Below are 27,420 nucleotides of genomic sequence, written 5' to 3'. Positions count from 1 at the left end.
ACAACCTACAGAATGGGAGAAGATATTTGCAAATGACATATCAGATAAAGGGCTAGTTTCCAAGATCTATAAAGAACTTATTAAACTCAACACCAAAGAAACAAACAATCCAATCATGAAATGGGCAAAAGACATGAAGAGAAATCTCACAGAGGAAGACATAGACATGGCCAACATGCATATGAGAAAATGCTCTGCATCACTTGCCATCAGGGAAATACAAATCAAAACTACAATGAGATACCACCTCACACCAGTGAGAATGGGGAAAATTAACAAGGCAGGAAACAACAAATGTTGGAGAGGATGCGGAGAAAAGGGAACCCTCTTACACTGTTGGTGGGAATGTGAACTGGTGCAGCCACTCTGGAAAACTGTGTGGAGGTTCCTCAAACAGTTAAAAATATACCTGCCCTACGACCCAGCAATTGCACTGTTGGGGATTTACCCCAAAGATACAAATGCAATGAAACGCCGGGACACCTGCACCCCGATGTTTCTAGCAGCAATGGCCACTATAGCCAAACTGTGGAAGGAGCCTCGGTGTCCAACGAAAGATGAATGGATCAAGAAGATGTGGTTTATGTATACAATGGAATATTACTCAGCTATTAGAAATGACAAATACCCACCATTTGCTTCAACGTGGATGGAACTGGAGGGTATTATGCTGAGTGAAGTAAGTCAGTCGGAGAAGGACAAACATTATATGTTCTCATTCATTTGGGGAATATAAATAATAGTGAAAGGGAAAATAAGGGAAGGGAGAAGAAATGGGTGGGAAATATCAGAAAGGGAGACAGAACGTAAAGACTGCTAACTCTGGGAAACGAACTAGGGGTGGTAGAAGGGGAGGAGGGCGGGGGGTGGGAGTGAATGGGTGACGGGCACTGGGTGTTATTCTGTATGTTAGTAAATTGAACACCAATAAAAAAAAATAAATAAATAAAATAAAATAAAATCCTAACCATAACTTTTAAACTTTAAAATTACTGTATTTTACTTTATGCCACTACAAACCCATACAATAAATATATTACATCCCATGTACCTGGGCTACATTTTCTGCAAACCCAACAAGCGTCTTTGCTCAAAAGTAAAAAATTATATCTTGATCGGAAGTGGGAAAGCAATAAAAATAAAGATTATTCATGCTCATAAAAAAAAAAAAAAGATTCTGAGTTGAGTGGTGAAGAGTGTAGGGAGGGGAGGCAATGTAGCACGGGGAGGAGTTAGCATCAAGAAGTCTGCGTCTAAGTCTGGCTCTGCCACTGGCTGGCCTTGGGACCTGAGGCAACTCTTCTGTCAACAATACCACCCCCCAGGTCATCGTCCTCATCCTTGCCTTCATTCAACAAGTGGGGTCGAATGAGGTCCAGCCCTAAATACATTTAGAGATTATATGACTCACAATTTGATGATTCCCTGGCATTTTCATCGCATTCTCTCCAATGAAAGAACTTGAGTACATTGGGAGGGGGTCGTGGAGGGAAGGGTTGAGTGGGTGTGCTGGAGAGTGACGTATTATGCCATTGTTATTTTAATAGCGTTACTTCCAGAGAACACACTGACCTTCACAAACTAGGACACTGTTATTGTCCTACCATTTGTGAAGGTGGTTTTTCTGGTTGGTGACGTAATGTGGCGCACCTCTCACTCCCTCTCAACTGGACTCCTTGAAGTCCAGCAGCTGTACCCCTAAGACACAGAGCTTTTTAGCATTGTCTTCCAGCCAGCTGAATTTGCCACAACAGTAATAATTTCTTTGTTCTCTTAACTATGTGCCAGGACCTGCTAAGCTTTTAGTATATCTCACATGCATATATCTCTTTTTATTCTACCTTCAAGTACCTTTTAATTATCCATGTTGAAACAAACCAACGTCCTAAGCCAAGTCCACCTGAATAATAGCTAATATGGGCGGTGCCTAGCATGTCCCAGGCACTATTCTAAGTGCTTTACATATATTGTCTTATTTAACGCTCAGAATAACTCTATGAATTAAATTTGTACTTAACATTATCTGTAAATGGAAATTGAGGCACAAAGGTTAAACAACTTCCCACTGTCCCACAACTAATACATTCCAGAACCAAGGTTTGACCCCAGGCAGTCTGGCTCTAGGATTCCCCAAGATACCACACTTAAAAGAAGGCTAGTGACCCATGCATATTGCTTCTATTTTTTTTTTCTCACTAGATTAAAAGCAGACCTTTCTTCCCCCGCCCCTAACTTGGGAATTTATTACAGAGACATTCTGATTTAACTTTGTTCTCTTGCTAGGATTTATAATTTGGGAATGTAGTCACAACAAATTCTACCACCAAGACATAATGATTCTCGTCTGGAGCTTATTTCTATTTGCGTGTGTGTGTGTGTGTGTGTGTGTGTGTGTGTGTGTGTGATTGGAAAGGAAACAATTGTTGGAAGATGGAGAAGCACCATTAAGACATTAGGAGGAAAGAAGCAGATGCCTTGCGTTGCAGGGGGGAATGCCACTGCCTTGGATGAATCCTGTACGACAGGACACAGATATGAGAAATGATGAACACATTGTGTCTGAAGTGACAGAAATACCAACTGTTTCCTTGAAGGACTAGAGCTGGAGTCCAACGTCACGCCGGAGAAAACCCCCAGTGAATTTCTCATGTCAAGTAGGCTGAGGACGCTCAGACTATGCATCTAAGGCTTTTAATTCTGACTGTAGGAAAATTGGTCTACTTCGTAGCTGTCTCTTCACATTCTTTGCAGGATCTTCCTGTGGAGGTAGGCTGGTATTCCAAACTTAGTGGCCTCATTTTTGAGGCGGCGTGAGTTTGAAAGTGATTATGCTGCTGGTCTGAAGCTCACAACACCCTTCATCCCCCGCTCCCCCCACCACCCCAAACCCAAGAAAATAGCTCAGCATTTCAGTCAACTTGCCTCTCCTTCCCATCTTGTCTCCTTTACCTAAGAGTAGACTCAAGTGTTTATGTGATGTCTTTCTGGGGCCAAGATGGTCATCAGCTTCTGCATATTTTGTTCAGTATTTATGCATCTCAGAGGTGGTTCAAATCCAATCTCAGAGCCAAACTGGCCATTGGCTATTGCCTTTGGTTTCCCCAGGGGCGGGGGACTTGCTGCTCAGCCAAAGGCTTTATTCCTGAAAATTTTAAATCACAATTGATATCTGTTCCTCAGGGAAGAAACTAGCAAAGGCTAATCTCACTGCTGTGAGTTTATTACTTAAATGGTACTGTTTGGAGCACACTGTCCCAGTGGTTCTTGGCGAGTCAGCAGAGTTTTTCTCCAGCTGCAAACCATTTGGGTTTCAACTGTATTAAGACCGAAAGCTCATGCTATGTGCTTCCCACGCAGAGCCTCTCCTAGAGTTGCATCTTGGAGGATGTTGTTAAAAAGACATATTAATCCCAAGAGCACCTGTAGTGCTAGACGGGACTAGAACTGGGAGTAAGTGCCATTTGAGATCCATCCTTGACTTCCCCTGTGTCTCATAGGTACCCTGAACCTTTGGCTTGGAAGGAAAATATTGAAAGGTTTCTGTCAATTTATTCTCTCCTCACTGTCCGAGGGAAAACTCTTGAGTTCTAGGGACAGCTGAACCAGCTTCCTCCCTCTAGGAGATGTCACCTGACTTCCACTCTATACAGGACATCTTGGCTTTTACAGGGTGCTTTGGAATACTTGGCAAAGAAACCTGATCATTTATCATTCATTATTCTGAAGTTATTAGGTGAGTCCCTTTCAGAAATGCACATTCATTGGCATTATTTTAATAGATAAAGTAGGAAACACTCTTGATGTTTCTCCAGTATTTCCCAGTACTACGAGGCTCCTCCAAACACACATTTTCTTAGTGTTTTGCAACGGCACTATCAAGGTGGGTTATTAGAATTTCTTTTTTTTTTAAAGATGTATTTATTTATTTGAGAGAGAGTGGGGGGAGGGACAGAGGGAGAGAATTCCCAAGCTGACTTCCCACTGAGCATGGAGCCAGGGAGGGGTTTGATCCCATGACCCTAAGATCATGACCTAGGCTGAAACCAAGAGTTAGACACTTAACTGACTGAGCCACCCGGGTGCCCCTAGAACTTCTAACTTGTTATCTGAAAAATAGAGATTGGACACGTTAAATGACTTGCCTGAAGCCACACAGGTGATAAACAACAGAACCCAAACTAGAATGCAGGTGTCCTGACTCCAAGGCCTGCATGCTTTACTCTGTATAGTGCTGCCAATCACCAACCTTGATTAAACACACAGACTAACATTTCTTTATGACTTTACCTTCCATTTCTTTCTTCTATCCAGGGAACAGTCACCTCAAGTTCCTGACTGTCCCTGAAAACTAACTTTCAGAGTCGCCTTCAACTCCATCTTGACCATTTATCTGACATACTTGATTTGAAGCTAAGGGGTTGGGTGAGTCTGTGGCATTTTGCTTCAGGACACATTTAAGACTTTAGACAAATCATTACTCTTGTTTCACTGGGAAAACAAGAAGGATGACCCAGATTGACTGTGAAGTTTTCATCCAATTCAAATGTGTCAGATTTGCTTCGAGTATGGAGCACCACGTGGCCTGGGACTGTCATCACCCCCCAGGGTGGCTGCTGTCATTTTCTCCTCAATGGGCCTTAACAGTTCCTCTCTCCAGCCTGCCCAAGGGTTCCAGCTAAAGTGGCCTCATTTGCTCTGACAATGTCAAGGTGAACTCTAGGGTCCTCGTCTTCCAAATCAAACTCTTCTCTTCCAGTTCATATTCTTCCTTTTTTTTTTTTTTTAAACCCACCTACAACTTCTTTATTTCTAGTCCATCAGTGGAGACAGTGCTGCTCCTACAGTGCATTTTAGAAATTTGGGGGTGACTTCTGTCTTTTGTGTGGTTTGTGTCAAGCAATACATAGTATTTTATCATAGATTACTTTCCTTTTATTTCTGTCTTATATAACAATTAGGCCATTACGTTGGTTTAAAAAATATGAATGCAGGCAGGTAAGCTATATTATCTCTACATTTATCTCTATATGGGACGAATGCTCCATATAAAATAGTGATTATAAAAGGAAGCTTTGGCTCCTGTAGGGTTGAAAACCATTGCTCCAGTCTCCTTTTCTCCCTATGGCCACTTCAAACTTTTTTTCCCAGGATAAACCACAAACATCCTATTCTGGAATTTATTTCTCTTCCAAGCACACTAGGCCAACATTCTAGCTGTTTCTGATCACCTCCATGAAAATTCTCTGGAAGAATTTTGATGGCTTTGTTTAACCCTGTGGTGAATCATGCAAGCATTTTGCTCCCCCATAAAAGAAAAGCCATACTTGTTTTGCAGTATAAGTACAAAAATTAAATGATGTAGTAAAGTGCTGGCAGAGGGATCAGTACACAGTGAACATTCAGTGACTGTTACAATCTTTCTCCTGGCCATCCATCTTTTTCCTTCTTAAAAATTACTTCTTTGGGATAAATTCCTAGGGTCATGATTACAAGGGCATAACATTGGAACATTCTTATGCTTCTTTCTTATCTATAGCTAAAGAGTTGTAAAAATCAACTAATAGGAGTGTATGAGTATGTCAGTTCTGCCGCAATCTCCAGAATTTGATGTCATAATTTTAAAAAATATGCAGATCTTAATAGGTATTTCTTTGATAAACATGTGCTTATTACTGGACTTTCTATGCCAGTGAGTCCTTGGTTCTTACAGATATGCTTAATGCTGCTATTATGCAGTGACATATACTTCATGTCAATATTACGCAGTGAGAAAGGTTTATCTTCATCTAACTCTATGCCTGTTAGATATTTGTGAGTCAGTCACCTACCATTCTTCTTTGTCAGTAGCTGCTGCTTTGAATGAAGCACTCTGCACATGGCTGAACATGGAGTTATTAGAACAAATAGTGGGTAAGTACTTTCATTTATTTGTTTAAAAATTGTGACTCATATCTTTTTTAATCCGTAAAATGCCATTGTGGTAAAGGGGAGGCATGTAGCGAAGAAAAATCCCATGTATCTTTATATGTATTGGTTGTTGACATAGGATCCTGCTTTTTGATCACTATTTGCTTGAGTGTGGAATGAAAAGAACTTCCCTTTGGTTAGTGAAAATTGTGTATTAATGGCTCTTTGAATCTGAGGGATTTTATTTTTATTTATCTTTTTGGATTGAGTTTTTTTCATTTTAATTTTTTCCAACTTTATTGAGATATAACTGACATATAATATCATATGAGTTTAAAGTGTACAATATGGGGGATCCCTGGGTGGCTCAGTGGTTTATGCCTGCCTTGGGCCCAGGGCATGATCCTGGGGTCCCGGGATCAAGTCCCGCGTTGGGCTCCCAGCGTGGAGCCTGCTTCTCCCTCTGCCTGTGTCTCTGCCTCTCTCTCTCTCTCTCTCTCTCTCTCTGTCTATCATGAATAAATGGAAAATAAAAAAAAATAAAGTGTACAATATGATGATTTGATATGTGTATATATTGCAAAATGATTTCCATGATAAAGTTAGTTAGTATATCCTTACATCATAACAATTTTTTGTAAATGTGTGTGTGTGTGTTGAGAACTTTGAAGATCTACTCTCTTAGCATCTTTCAAATATACAATAGAGTATTGTTAACTATAGTCACCATGTTGTAGACTATATCCCCAGGACTTAGCCTTCTTATAACTGGAAGTTTGTATCCTTTGACCACCTTCACCCATCACCTTCCCCCCCCACGCCCCCCCTCCCCCCGCCGCAAACACCAATCTATTTTCATGTCTGTAACTTCAGGTTTTTTATTTTTTTGAGATGTGAGGGATTTTACATTGAGGGGAGACAGAATGACATTTGGGAAGTGGGGCGGTTAGGGGATGGTAGAGGGAGGATGGGTGGAGATCTTCATTACCAAGAAGCCAGGAGGAGTTCAGCACTAGAACAGCTAGTAGTGTAGCATCTAATCTGGTTCTACTTCCTTGTCAGTTCTTAAAATGAGTTGCAGATTACAGAGCTTCCTCAGACAGGAAGGTGGGCTCTGATGAGAAATTCCAGAGTAAGGACTCATCATAGGATAGATGTGTCGAAGAGGCATTTGTTTGGCAACACTTGGAGGAATGAGAGTAAATACCAGGAGTTATGGGACTAGTCCCTGAGGGCGACAGGTGTGCAAGAAATGTTGATCCTGAGGCACAAGCTCAGAAATAGGAGTTATTACCTAGGGTTTATGAATCCCTTGAAATCAAACACAATATTGTCTGTGTGTGTTCACATGTAGGCATTAGGAAGAGTGTTCATAGCTTTTATTAGATCCTCAGAGAGACATGTGACTCTAAAAAGGTTAAGAACAGTGAATAATACGATCCAATTTTGAAGGGTGGGAGGAAAAACTATTTCTAAGAAAGTTTACGGTACAATGCATCTTGTTCTTTGTGTATTTCATTCTCCCCTTACTTTCCTCTTGGAGAATAACAGGAGGAAAATAAGCTGCTTGCCTGGTAGAAGTACTGAACTGAGCCACTCTGGAACTTTCCAGAGATTTCCTCCAGGATGAAGAGATTAACCTGTGGAATTGTAGACCTTCTGGGAAGGTCTGTGGAAGTGACCTCAGGTGAGTGTCCTCTGAGGAAGAGATCACGATCCGTAGAGTTCCTGACCTAACTGGCGTCTGAGCTGTTTCCTGACTCCTAATCTAGTGCTCTGATGTTGAGCTAGAGACCACACACATGGCATCCCTTTTCAGTTCAGGGGACAAATCAGTATTCTTGTTCCTCAGGAAATAGTCACGTTTGTGCTGTGAAGTCAGTTTGAAATCAAGTGGCCAATTGTCATGACAACATGTGGTTTTAAAAAAAAGCTGTAAAGAAAAAGATGATTATCTGTGTGGAAGCTACAGTTAGATTTTTTAAAAGTATAATTGACATACAATATCCTATTAGTTTCAGGTATATATTATAGTGATTCAGTATTTTTATTTATTTATTTTAAAGATTTATTTATTTGAGAGAGAGGGAGAGCACAAGTGGGGTGAGGGGCAGAATAAGAGAGAGAGAGAGAGGATCCTCAAGTAGATTCCCTGCTGAGCATGGAGCCCAACACAGAGCTCTATCCCAGGACCCTGAGCTCATGACCTGAGCTGACAATAAGAGTCAGCGGCTTAACCGACTGAGCCACTCAGGCCCCCCTTGGTATTTTTATACATTATGAAAGGATCCCCATGATAAGTCCAGTTACCATCTATCACCATGCCAAGTTATTACAATATTACTGACTACATTCCCTAGGCTGTACATTATACAGTTAGATTTCTGAGAAGGAGGCCATTTTAGATGTCTTCTAAAGAAGTAAGAAAAATATTCTGAGCATTAAGGCTCAAAGCAGAAAAAAAAATTCAAACATGCTGTTGTATTCATCTCCCTTCAAAGTGATCAGAGGAAGCAAATAGAAACTGATGCTTTAACCAAATGTAAGGGAAAAAATGGCTCTGAGATTGAAACTGAAATGACACGGACATTTCTGGTCACTAAGCAGGCTTATGGGAAGGAAAACACATGTTTCCCATCTCGTCATCTAACAGAAATGTTAGTCAAGCTTTGGATTATTCATCTGAGAAATTTTTCCTAAGACTTTCAGTTCCCGTGCTTTAGAGTCTGGGTGATGAACCATGCTCACTATGTAGCTGTTTCATCAAAAATAAGAGAACATGGGGTTTGTGTGTGAGCAAAAGATTCTAGTTTCCTCAAATTGAGATGGGAAGCTGAGACTTCAATGGTGGAGGCATAGCTGAGTCCCAAGGAATCCCTGCCAAACCTGCAAACTTTCAACAAATGACAGGTCCCCCAGGAAGGAGGCATCTGTCTAATGTGATCTGGGAAAGAGACCCTTACCACAGTTTTCCTTGAGGAAACAGATTTAAATTGTAGATCAATTATACCAATTAAAGTCAGTGATTATTTCTCAGAGTCTTGCAATATGCTTTATTACTTTTGATTACACACACCAGCCAACTGGGGCCTGAATAGGCCCACCCCTAACTTATGTGGGACCTGAGCAACATTAAAAATGAAAACACACATACCAGGAGTCTCAGTGTGTACAAGTAATAAATTAAGCTAAGAAACTGTTAAATGGAATATGTTGTCTTCTTACCTTGACAAACATATCTTCTTGTCTGTTGCTGTGGGGTAAGATTGTTCCTAGAAGGGAGTTCATTGTCTTTCAAGGCAGAGGTTAGAACAGAAGCACTAGGACTGGTCTGTAGCTAAATTAGCACATGTTATGAACTTTCTGGAATGATCATGATTTTTTTTTTAATTTTTTTTTTTAATTTATGATAGTCACAGAGAGAGAGAGAGAGAGAGAGAGAGGCAGAGACACAGGCAGAGAGAGAAGCAGGCTCCATGCACCGGGAGCCCGACGTGGGATTCGATCCCGGGTCTCCAGGATCGCGCCCTGGGCCAAAGGCAGGCGCCAAACCGCTACGCCACCCAGGGATCCCATGATTTAAGATACGCTATTGTGTTGTTTGTCCACGGATCAGACTATACTGTTGAGGTTAGCAACCACGTTCATACGTGCAAAGGTCCAGTGTTTCTTAAAGAGGGCAGCATTTGCATTTTTATTGGGATAATTCCTCATTGTATAACACTCTTGTGAGCATTGCAAGAATTTTAACATCCCTGACCCTTTTCCATCAAATGCCAACAGAAGATCTCAGTCACTGACAAGTAAAAATGTCCCAACCTACTTTCAGATGCCCCCTAAGGGAATGCTACCAACGCTGGTTTATAACTTCTGGTAGATTGTGTCTTCAATATTTTCTATCAAATGCAGTGGTTAATGCATATTGACCACACTGTCTTGGGCTCTGTGTTGAAAATAGAGGCTTGATCCAGTGACATTGTGTTGTCACTGGTATCACTAGGATAATTAGGGAGAAGCTATAAAAATTTTCCTTAGGTGCACCTGGGTGGCTCAGTGGTTGAGTGCTGCCTTCAGCTCAGGTCATGACCCCGGGGTCCTAGGATCGAGTCCCACATCGGGCTCCCTGCAGGGGGCCTGCTTCCCCCTCTGCCTGTGTCTCTGCCTCTCTCTGTGTCTTTCATGAATAAATAAATAAAATCTTTAAAAAAATTATCCTTAGAGGTGTTGGTTTTTTTGACCTCAAGTCTGTATTGTCACAATACAGGCTTCCTACTTGATAAACTCCACTTTTAAGAACACTAACCTTTCTCATCTTGTACTTGGTTTGCAAAGAATATAGTTGTAATTTTTCATGAGTTAGACTTATTGGTTGCAAGAAATAGGGTTCACTCAATTCACTTCAAATAACAGGAGATTTATTGTGAGGTTATTCTTGTGTGTAAGACAGACCATCAGCTCTAGGGGTCCCCAGGAATTGTTGATCCTTGGAGGGAGAGGAGGGAACAGGGTTTATGAACTAGGAGGTCACTAAGGTCCAGTGCACTTCCAGAGGCTGAGTCACCTGGATGTCTGCTTAGCAGCTGGAGTTGTCAGTCCTAACTGAGGGGTCTGCGATTATAGGGACTCAGCTCTTAGTTATTTATCCTCCAACCATTCTCAAGCAAACACCTTCCTCTCTAATTATATGGCCTTTAGTTCTGCTTACTCAAGGCTCCTTTTTGTCCTTGTTTTTCTTATTCTCCTCCTCCTCCTCCTTTTTTCTTCTCTAATGGCCTCAACCTTCTAGTATCTTCTGGTTCATCTATGGCTCTTATTTACCCGTGTCTTCCATCAACTCATGACCTCTGCTGCTTGGAGGCCTTTACTACTGACTTCTCCTTCTGCTCCCCTTCCCCTGTCTCAAGTTCAAATTCTCAAGAAAAATAATCAGATCAGTTCAGGTAGTCACTAATGTTTGTTAGGGGCAGCTTTCTCATGCAAAGTTTGGGCTGTTCTTTGGCTCAAGCAGTGGTACATAAAATGGCAATCAGGGACCTCTTTAGGGCAATTGTGTAAGTAAGTGTGTAAGTGTGATGTAAATGTGTGTAAGTGTGATGTAAATCCAAGGCTGGTAGCCTGCCCTGCAGTATGTGAGGTTGTATAAATGAGAGGGTACTTTGCAACTTGGATGGGAGAAATGGATAAAATATGGAACGATAGGAAATTCCTATTTAGAGAACATTGAAACCCAAATTTATTGCTCATTTTTTTCTAGCTAAAAATGAGAAAATTATCTTTTTTCTCTCTTGAAGTCACTATGTATAATCAACGCTTAAGCAATTGATGTAAGTTGTCTGGACTTTATCGCCTGCACAAAGGGGATGCACTTTATAAAGGGCCAAATGAGGTTCCCCCAAGATCCTGGCTGTGAAAGGCATTTGGATGTGCTAATGGTACAAATGATTTCTACCATTTTTCCACTTTAAAAATGTGTGTGGAAATAATATACATTTTTCAGTAATATGTTCAGAGTCCTTTAAAACCTCCTGCCCCCAATTAACTCCGCCTTTCCTATTGGTATGCATCTGTGCTTCAATTACACAATCTTATTCAGACAGCACATGTACCTTCTGGAGTGGCAAGTCATGTGGATGCTGGACCCTCCCTGAGAGAATCTTCTTTAGACTTCAGTAAGAGGGTCTCCCGGACACTATCAATGAGGCTTTTTCAGGAGGATTTCTATATGGTTGTTTCATTCCTTATAATCCTGGGAACAAGGCCTGAACACAGGCTCTTGGAATGGCTTCAAGAAGATCACAGTCATCCCACGCCTAGGGTGGGTGGCCTGGCCTGCACCAGGAGGGAAACAAATCATAAGCACAGAAGGACACCCCAATCCCCTGACAGATGCTCCTCTGACAAAAAACAGACGAGGCGAGAAAAAGTCACTGCCAAAGGATCTTCAACACCAGTTCTGTTGCAAAATCCAATCTCATGTTTGTGATTTATAACCCTCCTGGTGTGAAGGACTCAGATTTTAATGCCTGGAGGGGAAAATGATTCTTTAGCTTAAGACATTACTGTGCACAGTGATGTAAGGAAGAGCAGGGAAACAAAAGAGCAAAACTACCCCTGCTGTGTGCCAGTGTTGATTCTACTACTCTGGTTATCAGTGTTCTGCTTCTAACCGATTGATAATTCTCAAATTGGGAATAACATGATGTAGTTTTCGGTCATTTGTTTAAGGAGTCTTTTGGTCGTATCTGAATGTACTGGGCTGTGAAATATGTAGGAACCTCCACAAATGTGACCGCAAGTTCTTTGATTCTCCTCCCATTGAGACATAGGCTCTATTCTCCTTCTCCATGAACCAGCCTGGCCTCTGATTGCGTGGAGCAATAGAATATGGCAGGAGTGATACTATGCCAGCCCCAGGCCTGGACTTTTAAAGGACCGGCAGTGTCTATCATGGTTTCTTGGAGCTCTTGGCTGTTGTATAAGAAATATAACTAACTTGCTAGAGAAACCACATGGAGAGGTCCTGAGACTACATGCAAGTAGAGAAGAGAACCACTGAACCAGCCTTCCTGTTGTGTTGGACCTTCCAACCCAGCCCAGCTGCTGATTGAACACAGTATGGTGTCCCAGTTGACACCATGTAGAACAAAAGATTTGTTCAGCCAAACCTTGCCCATATTCCTGGTCTACAGAAGCATGGTTGATGTGGTAAGCCACTAAATTTGAGGTGGTTTTTAAAGATAATGATAAATAGTCAAAATACAGTAGCAGGAAAGGAAGCTAGGGTGGGGTTGGACCTAAGAGAAGAGGGTAAAAAAGCCAGAGAATAGTGGATGAGTCATAAGATAACTATCCCAGTTGGAGGGTATCATGGGGTCAAAATGCCTAAAAGTTTAATTGTGCATCTTTTGAGCACAATTTGAAAACTCCAGATCCATTTAGGCAGTGACAGTGTCAAGAGGGTTAGGGCAGAGGATTTGAAAGAGGCCAAGCTCAGACTCAGGTTGTAGGGGCATTGGGATCCCTTACCTTCTGGCTGGTTGGTGCAGGGCCTGCCCCCCAAAGAAGAGATGTGAAGTGGTAGGAAGTGTTTCAGAGCTTCAGACGAACAGCATGAAAGTCAAGCACAGGATCCATCCCCAGAGGGTCCCCAGCAGACAAGTTGAGAGAGACACTCAATCATGTGAGTATGGAAATAGGGGGAGGACTCACAGTGGAGGCTGTGCCTCAACAGACTAGGAGTGCCTTGGATGCTCCGTGCTGAGTCTCAGGCCTGGGAAATGCTGAAGAGAAAGGTATGAGAAGTGACTTCCCATCTATTTATATATAAGCGTGGACAGATACATAGATAGATATGGATATTGTTTTATAATTGTTAGGGTCCCTAGGGAAACCAATGACTTGCTTGAAAGGATTTGATTAAAAAGTCTTAAATGAAGAAATCATTTACAGAAGTGCAGGCTGGTATATAGAAGAGAGTTAGCATAATAGGCTGCTACCCTTGGAAGGGCTTGTTTGTAAAGCTGGTCCTTGACTGGCACCTGGGAGCTTGGATTTGGAGAGGGTTCCCATTATTCCCTGGTAAGAATGGCTCACTGTGCACAAACCACTTGTGCAAACAATATGGTTTATGCTGAACACCTACTTTCCTTCTAGAGTCTAGGGTTTTGGTAGGTGCTGTACAAAAGGTGCCTATGTGACTGACGCCCAGTAAAAGTCTTGGGCACTGAATCTCTAATGAGATTTCCTGGTAGGCAACATTTCACCCATGCTGCCACAACTCGTTGTGGGGGGAAATAAGCACATCTTGTGTGACTCCGCTGGGAGGATACCCTTGGAGTTCGTACCTGGTTTGTTCTAGACTTTACCCTTTCCTTTCCCTTTTGTTTATTTCCCCTTTTGCTGTAATAAATCTGAGCCTTGAATATTGAGCAACGTGTATCCTCTTAGTTAACCATGTAACCCGGGGGTGATTTTAGCTCCTCTTCCCCAATGCATCAGGGTAAAGAGAAACATTCAGGGAGGGTGAGGCATCCAGTGACCAGGAACAGCAGGAAGCCCTTATCATCCTTAGACCTGAAGAGGGGCAGGAGATGGCAGCAGTTGCCAGGACTTGGCGAGAGCTAGAGCTGTAGAAAGGGGATATTTTATGAGAGCTGAGGCCTTAGTGGAGAAACACAGTCCCTGAACAAACACATCCCTACTGCTTCCTCCTCCTGATCTCCAACAACCAGCTGGTACCTCCCATTGGCCATACCCTACTGGGAGGCAGAGGGCAAGGGAGACTGGTAGAGTCAGCCTCCTGGGGCATAGTACAAGAGACAGATGGTGAAGAATGGATCTGAGCAAGCAAACAGAATTACTGGGACAAGCTTAAAAGCAAATAAATTTTAACTGAAGTTACTGAGTTAGGTTGATAAGTCAGCTTATTACTAAAAGGTCATTATCTCACATTGTATTACTCAAACCCTGAGTGGATCTTTATTGCACATATAGAATAAAGTCCAAATTACTCAGCATGACATTTCAAGGCCCTTAACCTAGACCAAGATCCCTTTTGAATTTCCTGTCTCCTTCTCCTGTGGGGTGTGGGGAATACACCCTACATTCCTGATGCACCATCACTAGCCATTGCTTTAGTATAGCAGCATTCTCTAGACTTCATATTTTGCTTTCCTCTTTCTTGTACTTTGCATGTTCTCCTTGTTACTTCTGCTTCATGAAGTCCTACCTATGCTTTAGGGCCCAGTTTAACTGTCATGCTGCTTACAAAGTCTCCTTGAAATCCCAGCCATTCTCCTGTCAGATAGATTTGCCCTGTCCCCTAGTATTAACCAGCCTACCATGGGTGGGGGTTGGGCCATGTCTTTTTTTACCAGACCCCATCAGTGTCCAAGACAGAGGCCATGGGCCCCATCTAGGAATGTTCAAATGAACCCTGACCTATGAATTTTCTCACACATTGGCTTCCCTTGTGGGGTAACTCATTCTGAGCTGTTACTGTGGTGCTACTCTGGTACTTCCACAGTGCTGCAGATCTTAATCATCCCTTTGGTTCATAACTAACGAATGCGGGCTCCAGACCTGTGTTTCTGCAGACCCCAAGGCAGGTACTGGGACTCTCCTTGCTGGGCCTGGAGCAGCTCAGTCCCCTGACCCTCTGTAGACTGACGCTGGACTTTGTGCACATGTCTAGGTCTTTATTAGGTTATAATCAGATTGAAGACAGTGACTGTTGCATATTCATCTTTACACTCACCAGACTGATTAGTAACTCATGCATCAAGGGTGTTCCATACACATTGCTGAACTGAATTAATTGGAATAAAAATAAATAATATCACATTTTTTACCTTCTAATCTCTGTCACTTTTGGAAGTCAGGGAAATAAATTGTTCCAGTTTCTAGTTTTGAAACTGAGAGTCCTAAGAAATAAGGAGAAAACAAATCTCCTCTGGAGGACTTTTTCTGTACCCTGGAGATTTCACCTTTGAGAGACAAAATGAATCAGCCATTCTAGAAGGAAGAAAAGATTTCTGTGATATGACCTCCCCTTCCACTTATGGGCAAACTAATGCACAAAGCTAAAACTTGCAATTTTAATGATAAAGTCAGTTTTTTCAATTTTTCAATAAAAAATGAGTTTAGACTTATTACCAGAGATTTAAAGTCACTCTGGAAGCTGTTTTATGTGACCACAGACCATAGTTTCTTCTTTTCCTAAGGCCATATAGAATAAAAACTTGATTAGAAATAAATTTTTAATATTCCAAAAGGTTGACATCACTAAAAACTGGTATCCTAGCAACAAGAAGTGAGACAATGGGCTGAGTAGATGCAAACCATGGATAGACATTCCACCTGGAACTTTAAAAAAAATGGCAGTTGATAAGGCAACCAGCTCATAGACATGGCTGAGCAGGCATTAAATTAAGTTCTTGAATGAAAGATTTTAGGGAGAGAAAATTTTCACTTAATTTGGCAATGTTTATGGCTTTATACTCTGTGAAGATTAAGGAGTTTTTGAATGAGCTATTCTGAAAGCTGGCCATATAAATTTTGCATAGGATTTCGGGAAATAAACAATTTAATTCTTCCATACATCAAACCTCTCTAGGATCTATCTAAAGAAGCCCTTTGATAAGGAAAATATAATAAGCTTTACCAAACAAGGAATCAAATAATAATCTTTGTGGAGTAGTTAGGGGACTGGGTTGTAGACTCCATTTGTTTTAAATGCAAAGCAAGCATTTACCGGATTTATTTAACTTGACTACATATTCTTAGAAATGCTAAGTGTGCTTTACTCCCCTGGAAACACTGGGATACCTTAATAAACTATTACTCTAGTTATTGAGTTTTTCCCAACCAAGTTCAGGGTTATTTTTACAATAGTTTTACTTAGACAGAATTCATACACGGTAAGATTCACCCCTTTAAAGTGGTAGTTAGCCCATGCAGAAGTTAGTGGTAGTTAGCCCATGCAGAATTGTGTTGCTACCTTCAGCACTATCTGGTTTCAGAACATATTCATCTCTGTGCAACCCTCATCTTTTATTTCTATGGATTTGCCTATTGGGGACATTTCGTGTGAATGGAATCACACACTATGTAGCCTTTGTCCCTGGCTTCTTTCACTTAATATAATGTTGGTAAGGTTCATCCATGGAGCATGTGTTAATATTTCATTTCTTCTAAGTGCCAAATAATTTTCCATGGTATGGATTTATCAGTTGATGGACATTTGAGTTGTTTCCATCTCTTGCCATTTTAAATAATACTTCTGAACTTTAGTGGAAAAATTTTTGTTTAAACGTCAGTTTGCGGTTGTATTGGGCATATATCCAGGTGTGGAATTTCTAGATCATATGGTAATTTTATGTTTTACATTTGAGGAGTTATCACACTGTTTTCCAAAACAGCTGCACCACTTTACATTCCCAGAGCAATTTTTGAAGGTTCTAATTTCTCCATATTCTCACAAATACTTGTTATTATATGCCTTTTTTTAGTATAGCCATCCTCATTATGTAAAGTGATATCTTATTGCAGTTTGATTTGCAATTACCTATGATTAATAATGATAAGCATCATTTCCTATCCCCTTTGACCATTCGTAGCTTTTCTTTGGAAAAGCTCTATTCAAATCTTTTGTCCATTTTTAACTGGGTCATTTGCCTTTATTACTGAGTTGTAAGTGTTCTTTATACACTCTGGAAATAATTCTTTTTTTCAGATATACGATTTGCAAATAATTTCTTCATTCCTATGGGTTGACTTTAAATGAAAGACTATTTTTTAGGGAAGTTTTAAGTTCATGATAAAATTAATCAGAAAGAACAGAGAGTTCTCATATGCCTTCTGCCCCCATACATGAACAACCTCCCCACTATTAACATCCCCCTGTACCAGAATGGTACATTTGTTACAACTGATGAACCTACATTTCTACATCATTGCCACCGAAAACTGATAATTTACATTAGAGTTCACTCTCAGTTTTGTACATCCTATGGGTTTTAACAAATGTATAATGACATACATCCACCATTATAGTATCGTACAGAATACTATATGCTCACTGCTCTAAAAATAATTCTGCACTCCAGCTACCTTCCTTTTCCCTTCCCCCAGCAACCATTGATTTTTTTTTTTACTGTCTCTATAGTTTGCCTTTTCCTAAATGCCATATAATTGAAATCCTACAGTGACCTAGCCTTTTTCAGATTGGCTTCTTTCACTTTATATTATGCAATTAACTTTCCTCTATGTATTTTCATGGCTTGATAGCTCATTTCTCTTTAGAGTTAAAATATATTCTGTTGTGTGGATGTACCACAGTTAATTATCCATTCACCTACTGAAAGACATCTTGGTTGCTTCCAAGTGTTGATGATTATGATTAAAGCTGCTATAAACATGCATGTGCACGTTTTTGTGTGGATGTGTTTTGAACCATTTTGGGCAAATATCAAGAAACAAGATTGCCAGATCATATGATAAGAGTATGTTTTGTGGGAAACTGCCAAACTGTCTTTCAAAGTGGATGTACCATTTTGAATTCCCGTCAACAATGAATGAGAGTTCCTGTTGCTGCACATCCTTGCTTGCATTTGGTATCATTAGTGTTTTGAATTTTTGCCTTGTTCACTTTTTACTATCTTGGCAATGTCCTTTAAAACACAAAAACTTTCAGTTTTGATGAAATCTAATTTATTTATTTTTGTTCTTGTTTGTGCTTTAGTGCCATATGTAAGAAACTATTGCCTAACCTATGATCATGAAGATTCACTCCTATGACTGTAAGGAAACCAGGGATAAGGAAACAAACTAGAATTTTATGCTTCAGCTCTTACATTTAGATGTATACTCTATTTTAACTTATCTTGTATTTGTGTGAGGTAGGGATCTGACTTCACTGTTTTGACTGTGAATATCCAGTTATCCCAACACCATTTGTTGAAAGGACTATTCATTCCTTATTGAATAGTCTTGGCATCTTTGTTGAAAATAAATAGATCATAAGTGCAAAGGTTTATTTCTGGACTCTCAATTCTATCCTTATGTCCATACAACACTGTCTTGATTACTATATCTTTATGTTAAGTTTTGGAACCATGAAATGTAAGCACTCCAATATTGTTCTTTTTCAAGATTGTTTTGGATATTCTGGGTCCTTGAGATTTCCATGTAAATTTTAGAATAAATGTGTCCCTTTCAACACAGAAGTGTACTGGCAGGGCACCTGGTGTCTCAGTCGGTTAAGTGTCTGACCCTTGATTTCAGCTCAGGTCATGAGATTGAGACCTGCTTTGGGCTCTGTGCTCAGCATGGAGTCTGCTTGGGATTCTCTCTCTTCTTCTCCCTCTGCTCCTCACCCTGCTCTCTCTATATACATATCTACATACATAAAATCTTTAAGAAAACTGTACTGGGATTTTGATTAAGAATGCATGGGATATATAGATCAATTTAGGAAAAACTGACATAATAACAATATGTTCTCTGATCTGTGAAGATAGCATATCTTTCCATTTATTTAGATCTTCTCCAGAATATTTGGTAGTTTTCAATGTACATGTTGTAGACATATTTTGTTAAATTTATTTCCAATATTTAATATTTTTGCATAGCATTAGCAAAATAATAGACACATAGATCAGTGAAACAGAATAGAGAGCCCAGAAATAGACTCACACAAAAACAGTCAACTAATCCTTGACAAAGGAACAAAAAAAATTCAATGGAGAGAAGATGGTCTTTCCAACGAATGGTTCTAGAACAACTAAACATTCGTATGCAGAAAATGAACTTAAACACAGGCCTCAAAAACAAAACAAAACAAAACAAAACAAAACACAGGCCTCACATTTTTCACAAGCCTTAACTCAAAATTGATTGTAAATCTAAATTTAAAATATAAAAGTTTAAGCACTTCTTGACAAAGTAAAGGAAAACTTGCATAGCCTTCTGTATAGTGATGAGTTTTTAGGTAGAACGCCAATAGAAATGAAAAAATATGATGAATTGGACTTCCTTAAAAATAAAAACTCCTGCCCTTTAAAAGACACTGTTAAGAGAATGAAAAGACAAGCCTCAGACTGGGAGAAAATATTTACAAAATACATATCTGATAAAAGATGCATCCAAAACATACAAAGGACTCAAACTCAACAATAAGAAAACAAATAATCCAATTTTAAAAATCAGCAAAAAATCAGAGAAGATACACAAATAACAAATAAGCATATAAAAATGCTCAACACCATTTGCCACTAGGGAATTTCAAAGTAAACAACAACAAGAAATCACTACACACCTGTTAAAATGACTAAAATCCCCCAAACTGACACTACCAATTGCTGGTGAGGATTCAGAGCAACAGGAACTCTCATTCATTGATGGTCAGAATGCAAAATGATTCAGTAACAGTGAAAGGCAGTTTGGCTATTTCCTGAAAAACTAAAAATATTTTACCATATGATCAAGTAATCATGCTACTAGGTATTTGCCCAGATAACTTGAAAACATACCCATACAAAAACCTACTTGTTCAGCTTTATTCATAATCTCCAAAAAAGCGATGACAGTATCTCTCAACAAGTGAACTGATAAACAAATTGTAGTACATCCACTCAAAGCAAGTTTATAGCATAAAAAATAACCTTAATGAATGCAAATTTTTATAAATATATCATTTGGGAGGTCAGAAAATCTCAGAATGGAGCGTAGAATGCGAAAAAACCTGTATGACAGGTATTTGAAATAACCTCACTAAGAGTGTGGGAGAGAGAGTGCTGATCTGAGTATCTTTTAAAATGAGTGGAGTCTATAAAAACTAAAGGCAAAATAAACTGTACATAAGCATAATAGTCTAGTTGATAGCATTGTTTCCCATAGAGGGGGAAGTTAAGAATTCCGAAGTCACTGGACATATATACTGGAAATGAATAATTAAGAAATTGGATGGTAGAGAGTGACAGCCAGGTTATTCATTGTTGGAGTGGAAGATTTTAAGGGAGGAAGCTAGAATGATCCTTGTGCTAATGGATTAAGTTGGAGACATCATATGAAATGATGGTTAGCTTAATAGAAATTCACATGGTTACATTAGAAATATTTATAGTTATATGTATATACACTAGGTCATTTATATACATGGAAATATGTTCACACATATATCTTCATGCTCTGTCACCTAAGAGGGATTAGAAGCAATGACACCCCGATAGTAATGAATACACGTTGTGCCCAGATCTTGGTTTCCAAATACCATTCTCCAGTTAAAAAAATCAGATCTCTTTTTCCTGGAGCAAGAAATATATAAGATGCTTCTCTAGTGCCAAAAAGTTAGAAAGTGCTCAAAAACACTCTCACAACAGATGGGGACATGTCAAAGGGGCACAGGAGTCAGCTGAAAGAGCTCCCAGTGGCCAAAGCTGGGAAAATCGGAGCTACAAAATAAACAGTGTTGGATTATAACCCAAAGTATAAAATCAATACCCATGAGTCCATACTGATATAAATAAATGATTGAACGAAGAAATGGGAAAGAACGGATAAATCATTTATGCAGAAGAATCTCAAATAATTTAGGTAAATACTCACCCCTGAAGGAGGTGGAGCATAACTCTTCACTCCTTAAGTACAGGTTGTACATAGAGAAAACTTTCCAAAGAGTAAAACTGGAAGGAATTGGTGGGGGAGTGAGGGGAGTGGGGGTGGGGGGGGGTGGCGTGGGTCGCTTTACCCAAGGTGCTAGCTTATTTTGCATACGCCTTCCAAAAGAATAACAAAGGAAGACCATATGGTAAGAGTTTTGCTAATTCTTTTAAGCTTCCATTTAGTGTCCTGATGCAGAAAATTACTAAATGCTACCCTGGGATTTTGAAGGTATAAATACAGCTCACAAAAAGCTCTGTGAATCCCCTTGGAAGAAACTCTTGTTTTAGGAAAATGTGGTTCATTAACTGTGATAATGGATCAGAGATAGATGGATATGCAAGCATTTTTATTTTTTATTTTTATAAATTTATTTTTTATTGTTGTTCAATTTGCCAACATATAGAATAACACCCAGTGCTCATCCCGTCAAGTGCCCCCCCTCAGTTCCCATCACCCAGTCACCCCCACCCCCCCCCCGCCCACCTCCCCTTCCACCACCCCTAGTTCATTTCCCAGAGTTAGGAGTCTCTCATGTTCTGTCTCCCTTTCTGATATTTCCCACTCATTTTTTCTCCTTTCCCCTTTATTCCCTTTCACTATTTTTTATATTCCCCAAATGAATGAGACCATATGTTTGTCCTTCTCTGATTGACTTATTTCACTCAGCATAATACCCTCCAGTTCCATCCGCCATTTGCTTCGACGTGGATGGAACTGCAAGCATTTTTAGAACAAGAACCCTTGAGTTTGTGCAAATGATGCATGGGCATGGATTAGATGTGGGAATAAGATTATTAGTGAAATGTGGTAAGGAGAAAAAGCGGAATCTTGGGCAACCTCTGAGACTAAGGTAGTATTTCTCAAATAGTTTTGACCTGACCCCTGTAAGAAAATAATTTTACATCATGATTTAGTATATGTATATGCATTTGTATTGTGTATAATTCAAATTATTATTTGTGTTCTCTTCTATTTGACTTTGTTAAAATGTTAATTTCACCCATTAAATTGTTTTTTACCTCCCACTAATGAGTCAAGGTTTACAATTATTTCCCAAACACTTCATTATAAAAAAAAAAATCAAACACACAGAAAAGTTTAAAGAATTGTGTGTTGTACAATGTTGTACATTGGTTGAACATTCACATGCCCACCATTTGGCTTCAATAATTCAAATTTAGTTTCAGATACTGAAATGCTTGATATATTTACTAGAAACTAGAATTCAATATTTTTATGGTTATCTTTTTTAGATGAAGTTTTCATACAGAAAAATATAAAATTTAAATTTGTATTAGTTTCCTAGGGGCGTTGTGACAAATTGCCATAAATTATGTGGTTTCAAACACAAGGTGTCTATTCCTTTTTAGTTTTGGGGATTAAAAGTCTGACATCAAGGTGTTGGCAAGGTTGGTTCCTTCTGGAGGCTCTGAGGGAGGATATTTCAAGCCTCCCCCTTGGCTTCTGGTGGCACTCCTTGGCTTGCAGCTGTAATTACTCCAATCTCTGCCTCCATCATCACATGGCATTTTCCTTGTGTTTTTCTGTATCTGTGTCTTCACAAAGCCTTCTTGTAAAGACACTAGTCATTGGATTTAGGGCTACCATAGTCCAGTATGACTTCATTCTAACTTGACTACATCTGCAAAGACCTTATTTCTAAATAAAGTAGTTGTATTTACAGGTACTAAGAGTTAGGACTTCAGCATATCTTTCTGGGGGGATACAGTTCAACCCAGAATAATGTACATGGCTTATTCCATGAGATTTCACAAATGTATCTGCCTGTGCTACTGACATTCTTAAGATGTGCAACATTACTGCTCTCCCAAGAAGTTCCCCGAGTCACTTCCCAATCAGTCCTCACATTTACCCTTTCTTAGAGGCAAGTCAGAGATCTTTAAAACTATAGATCGTTTAACCTATTCTAGAACTCCATATAAAAGAACCGTATAGTATGTGTCCAGCTTCTTTCACTCAGATGCTTTTGAAATTCATCCATGTACTTTTGTGTATAAGTAATTGTTTTTTCTTATTGTTGAATAATATTTTATTAAAGGAATACGTTATAGTTTGTCCATTATCTTGGTGGAGGTCCAGGCCATTTCCAATCTTTGGCTATTACCCATAAAACTGCTAAGAACATTTTGAACCAGTTTTTTGTGGACATGTGCTTTCATCTCTCTTGGGTACAATGTTAGGTTTCTATTGCTGCTGTAACAAATTGTCACAAACTTAGTGGTTTAAACAATACATATATCTTATAGTTCTGCAAACCAGGAACTGCAATTCAGAAACCCAACATAGCTCTCGTTGGTCTAAAATCAAGGTGTTGGCAGAATTATATTCCTTTCTGGCATCTCCAAGGATGGGGTGAGGGGATCTGTTTCCTTTTCCAGCTTCTAGAAGTCACCCACTTTCCTAGGTTCATAGTCCCCTTTCTCCATCTTCAAAGCCATCAACATTTGAGTTCTATGACCATTTTTCTGTAATCACATGTCCCTCTTATTCTCTTTTTTGCTTCCTCTCGCTTAAATAACCTTAATGACATTGTGATTACATTGTCTTAGTCCAGAACAATCTCCTTCTTTTAAGGTCAGCTGGTTAGTAACTTTAATTCCATTTGCAATGTTAATTCTCCTTTGCTGAGTAACACAGGTTCTTCAGATTAGGACCTGGACATCTTTGGGATGGCCATTGTACTGCCTGCCATAGATATGTAGTCAGGAGTGGAATTGCTGATCATAGAAAAGATTCCTGTTGAACTTTGTAAGAAACTGCCAGAATTTCTCTCAAAGTGATTATAAAATTTCATACTTCCACCAACAATGTATGAGCATTTCTGGTTGTGACACATCCTTGTCAACATTTGTTGCTGTCTTTCTTATTGTAGCCATTCTAGTGGATATGGTGTCTCATTGTGGTTTTAACCTGCTTTTCTACGATGCAGCACTTTTTCATTTAATTTGCTTATTAAGCAATTTTTGTACATTACTTTTGTGAATTTTTTCTTCAAATATTTTGCTCATTTTTATTAGGTTGTTTGTTACTGAGTTGTGTGAGTTCTTCTCATATTCTGGATATCAGTCTTCTTTTACATATATGTTTTGCTAATGTTTTTTGAGTCTGTGGTGACATTATCAGGGGCCTGCTCTACTATCCTTGGGATAGTCTCCTTGTACTAACCCCCTTCGTATTTCCAGGATGGCTGCCGTAGGTCCAGGCATTACATGAAGATGCAACATCCCATGAAATAACATCTGTTTCTCTTTTATGTGTCCTTTAGAGCTTTAAAAAGAAAGGCAAAAAGCAGGAAAAAAATTTACTGGGCGCATGTGCTCTAGTTTTTTTTTTTTAATTTTTATTTATTTATGATAGTCACACAGAGAGAGAGAGAGAGAGAGAGGTCCACACACATTTCTTTCGTTAGAATAAGCCTACCACTATGTTAATCAGCAACAAGGAAAATGGCACCACTCTAATTAGCTTGGTCTAATCAGAGTGTGGAACAAAATCTGGATCTTCTAGGATGGAAGAAGGTTATTAGGTATTGGGTTGGGGGTGGGGGAGGAACAACAAACCTTGCCCCCTCCACTGGAGAGCCTCTCGGGTGTTTCTATTACTAGGTCTTAGCACCATGTGTCAGAAGCAGACAGTCTATGTACTCTGCCCTTCAGAGGCTTTAAAACTACCACCTCCCACTCTGTCCTTTGAGATTCCTGGCAACGGGGTTCCCAGTTGCTTTTATCCCTCATACAAAAGCACAGTTCTTTTCATATAAAGTCCTTCTGTTTACATAGGAGACTATAGGAAACAAACAGTTAAAAATTAACCCTAGAGAAGTTACAAAGCTTAGGAAAACTTCCACAATATTGACTATCTATGGTCCCTGAACCCAAGTCCCTTCTGAGCTGATACCTAAATGTTTGCAGGATCATTGTTCTCAGCTTTCCTTCCATTCCTGAAGATGTCCCTGGGCATCTGAATCCACAGTATCTTGCCTTTTAGATGCAGCACAATTCTGAACCCTTTCTGCATGATGGCCATTCTTTGCCATTGCTTGCAGAGATCATTCCCTTCTCTCAGGTGGGAAACCACGTTGGGAGGACCCCGTGACTGGGGTGCAATGATGTGCCCCACAGATCAGCCTCTGAGCACCTCCTGGCAGTCCGCACTGGGCTGCTTCTGATTCAACCTTGCTGCAAAGAGGAAGGCCGCTCTATTTAGGCTGTCACTTAGGAAGTTGATGGTTGAAATGGTGAGTAATAAAGTGTTCTTTAAATCAACACTTTCTTTTTTTGCCAGTAAAATTTTATCTGTGAAACTTTGTGTGATTACTTAGTCAGAGGAAAAGCCTCATCTCAAAACCTATGAAAGAGAGTCCCTAAGCTCTCATAGACTCTTGTCAGAGATGGAACACTGGGCCCATAGTAACTGTGTGGCTCATTCTCCCCATCTCTGTGTGTGTGTCTCCCTCTCCTCTGGAAATAATACAGGGCTGAATGCTTCAGAAAGAGATGAAAGTAGAGGATGAAGGCAATAATAATCAGAGTTGGGGTCAGATGAATCAGAGATTCAAAAACCTATGTTATGTGTTAGCCAGAGCAGTGTCCAGAGTAAGGGCAGAAGTCATATTTGAAGATCTTGCTGGTCAAAAATTTAAGAAGTTGGTTTTTTTTTTTAAAGATTTTATTTCTTTATTTGACAGAGAGAAAACACAAGCGGGGGTGGGGGAATGGCAGAGGGAGAGGCAGAAGCAGGCTCCCCACTGAGCAGGGAGCCCAAGGGGAGGCTCAGTTCCAGACCCCGAGATCATGACCTGAGCCAAAGATAGATGCTTAACCAACTGAGCCACCCAGGCTCCCCCAAGAAGGTTTTAATACCAAGTTGCTGATGCAAAGGCCAGGTGCTTTTGGTTCTTGGCAGTTAGGATATGGAAAAAGGATTGAAAGTTTGGAGTTTAGGCAAAGGATTAGGAGAATGTGATCACAGAAGTTAAAGTTGCTGAGGTCAATAATTTAGGAGGTAGGTGCTGAAGACAAAGGAACTATTGGCCACGACCAGGAATGAATCTGGCTCAGAGGTGTTGGATGGTTTATCTTCTGACCAGAATTATAATTTCTACTGGGCATGGGAAGTTCTGGGTCTGCAAGTATGCTCTGGGATGCATGGAGTATCTAGAAATCATGTTGGACAAGAAGCACAAGACCTAGGCTCTGCTCTAGCTCTGTCCCACACCAGCTAGATGATCTTAGGCAAGTGACTTAGCCTCTCTGAGTCTTTAGCCCAACTTACCTGACATCTTGACATGAAGATGCAGTGTCAAAGATCATATGTGAACAAGTGCATCTAATTGGCATCCAGGACTTGGGGGTGGATGGTGGAGAAAAAACATGGCTTGAAATGTGAGGAGTCAGAAGTTACTCGGTAGAAATTCTTCCAAGCATCAGATATGTGAAATGATGGTTGAAGGAATTCATTCTCATTAACACTTAATCAAGTCAGAAGTGCTCTCCTATCAGGAACATTTGATAATATAGCATGTACAATTGTAAATGTGCCAGATATTTTTTCCTTCTTTGATGGAAATAGCATGAAGTTGAATTTATTGGAGCTCCTGAGTTTATAGCCTATGCCTGTGGTATTTTTAGAATTTATGATTTGTTTTACTTTCTCTTCCCTTCATTTAGCACTTTCTATGTGCCAAGTGCTTCTCTGGTCACTGGAGATATACGAGTAAACACAGCAGACTCTCATGGAGCTTTACATAGGAACTTGTCAGATCTCCACCATCAAAATAAGAGGATTTCCAAGAGACATTTCTATGGATCTCTGGGCAAAACTGTAGTTACTACTTCATTGTACACTTGGATTGACTATTTCAAAAGTATGAGATATATGTCAATCGGAGAAAGACAATTATTATATGAATTCACTCATATGTAGAATATAAGAAATAGTGAAAGGGATATTGAGGGAAAGGAGAGAAACTGAGTGGGGGAAAATTAGAGAGGGAGACAAACCATGAGAGACTCCTAATTCTGGGAAACAAACAAAGGGTTGCGGAAGGGGAGGCGGGCGGAGGTGTTGGGGTTAACTGGGTGATGGGCACTGAAGAGGGCACTTGATGGGATGAGCACTGGGTGTTATGCCATATGTTGACAAATTGAATTGAAATTAAATATTAAAATCACACACAGACAAAAAAAAAAAAAAAAACTACGAGAAGCCCCAAAACCCAGCAGTGGAAGATAGGCAAATACAAAAGGGAACTGTATTAATCTCTATTAACAAAACAGAATGAAACAAAACAACAAAAGCAAGATTGCTTTTGACTGCTTTTGAGGTTGG

General features: G+C 39.9%; 1 long non-coding RNA gene across 2 annotated transcripts in view; it reads right to left on the bottom strand.

Annotated features, from left to right (window-relative positions):
• Nucleotides 1-15,682, bottom strand: part of LOC140622460 (uncharacterized) — a 35,252-nt gene extending 19,570 nt beyond the window's left edge. The window contains exons 1-3 of one of the 2 annotated variants that reach the window (XR_012022226.1): nucleotides 15,562-15,682; nucleotides 12,934-13,187; nucleotides 6,788-7,840 (exon numbers count right to left, since the gene is read on the bottom strand). This is a non-coding gene — a long non-coding RNA (uncharacterized lncRNA). Of the gene's footprint in view, nucleotides 1-6,787; nucleotides 7,841-12,933; nucleotides 13,188-15,561 lie in introns of those variants that run through there. The other variant, XR_012022227.1, reaches the window with a different exon arrangement.
• Between the last annotated feature and the right edge of the window lie 11,738 nt (nucleotides 15,683-27,420).

This window comes from Canis lupus, chromosome 31, assembly GCF_048164855.1.
Source record: "Canis lupus baileyi chromosome 31, mCanLup2.hap1, whole genome shotgun sequence".
Taxonomy (NCBI): Eukaryota; Metazoa; Chordata; class Mammalia; order Carnivora; family Canidae; genus Canis; species Canis lupus.
This window is presented reverse-complemented; position numbering and strand designations above follow the sequence as displayed.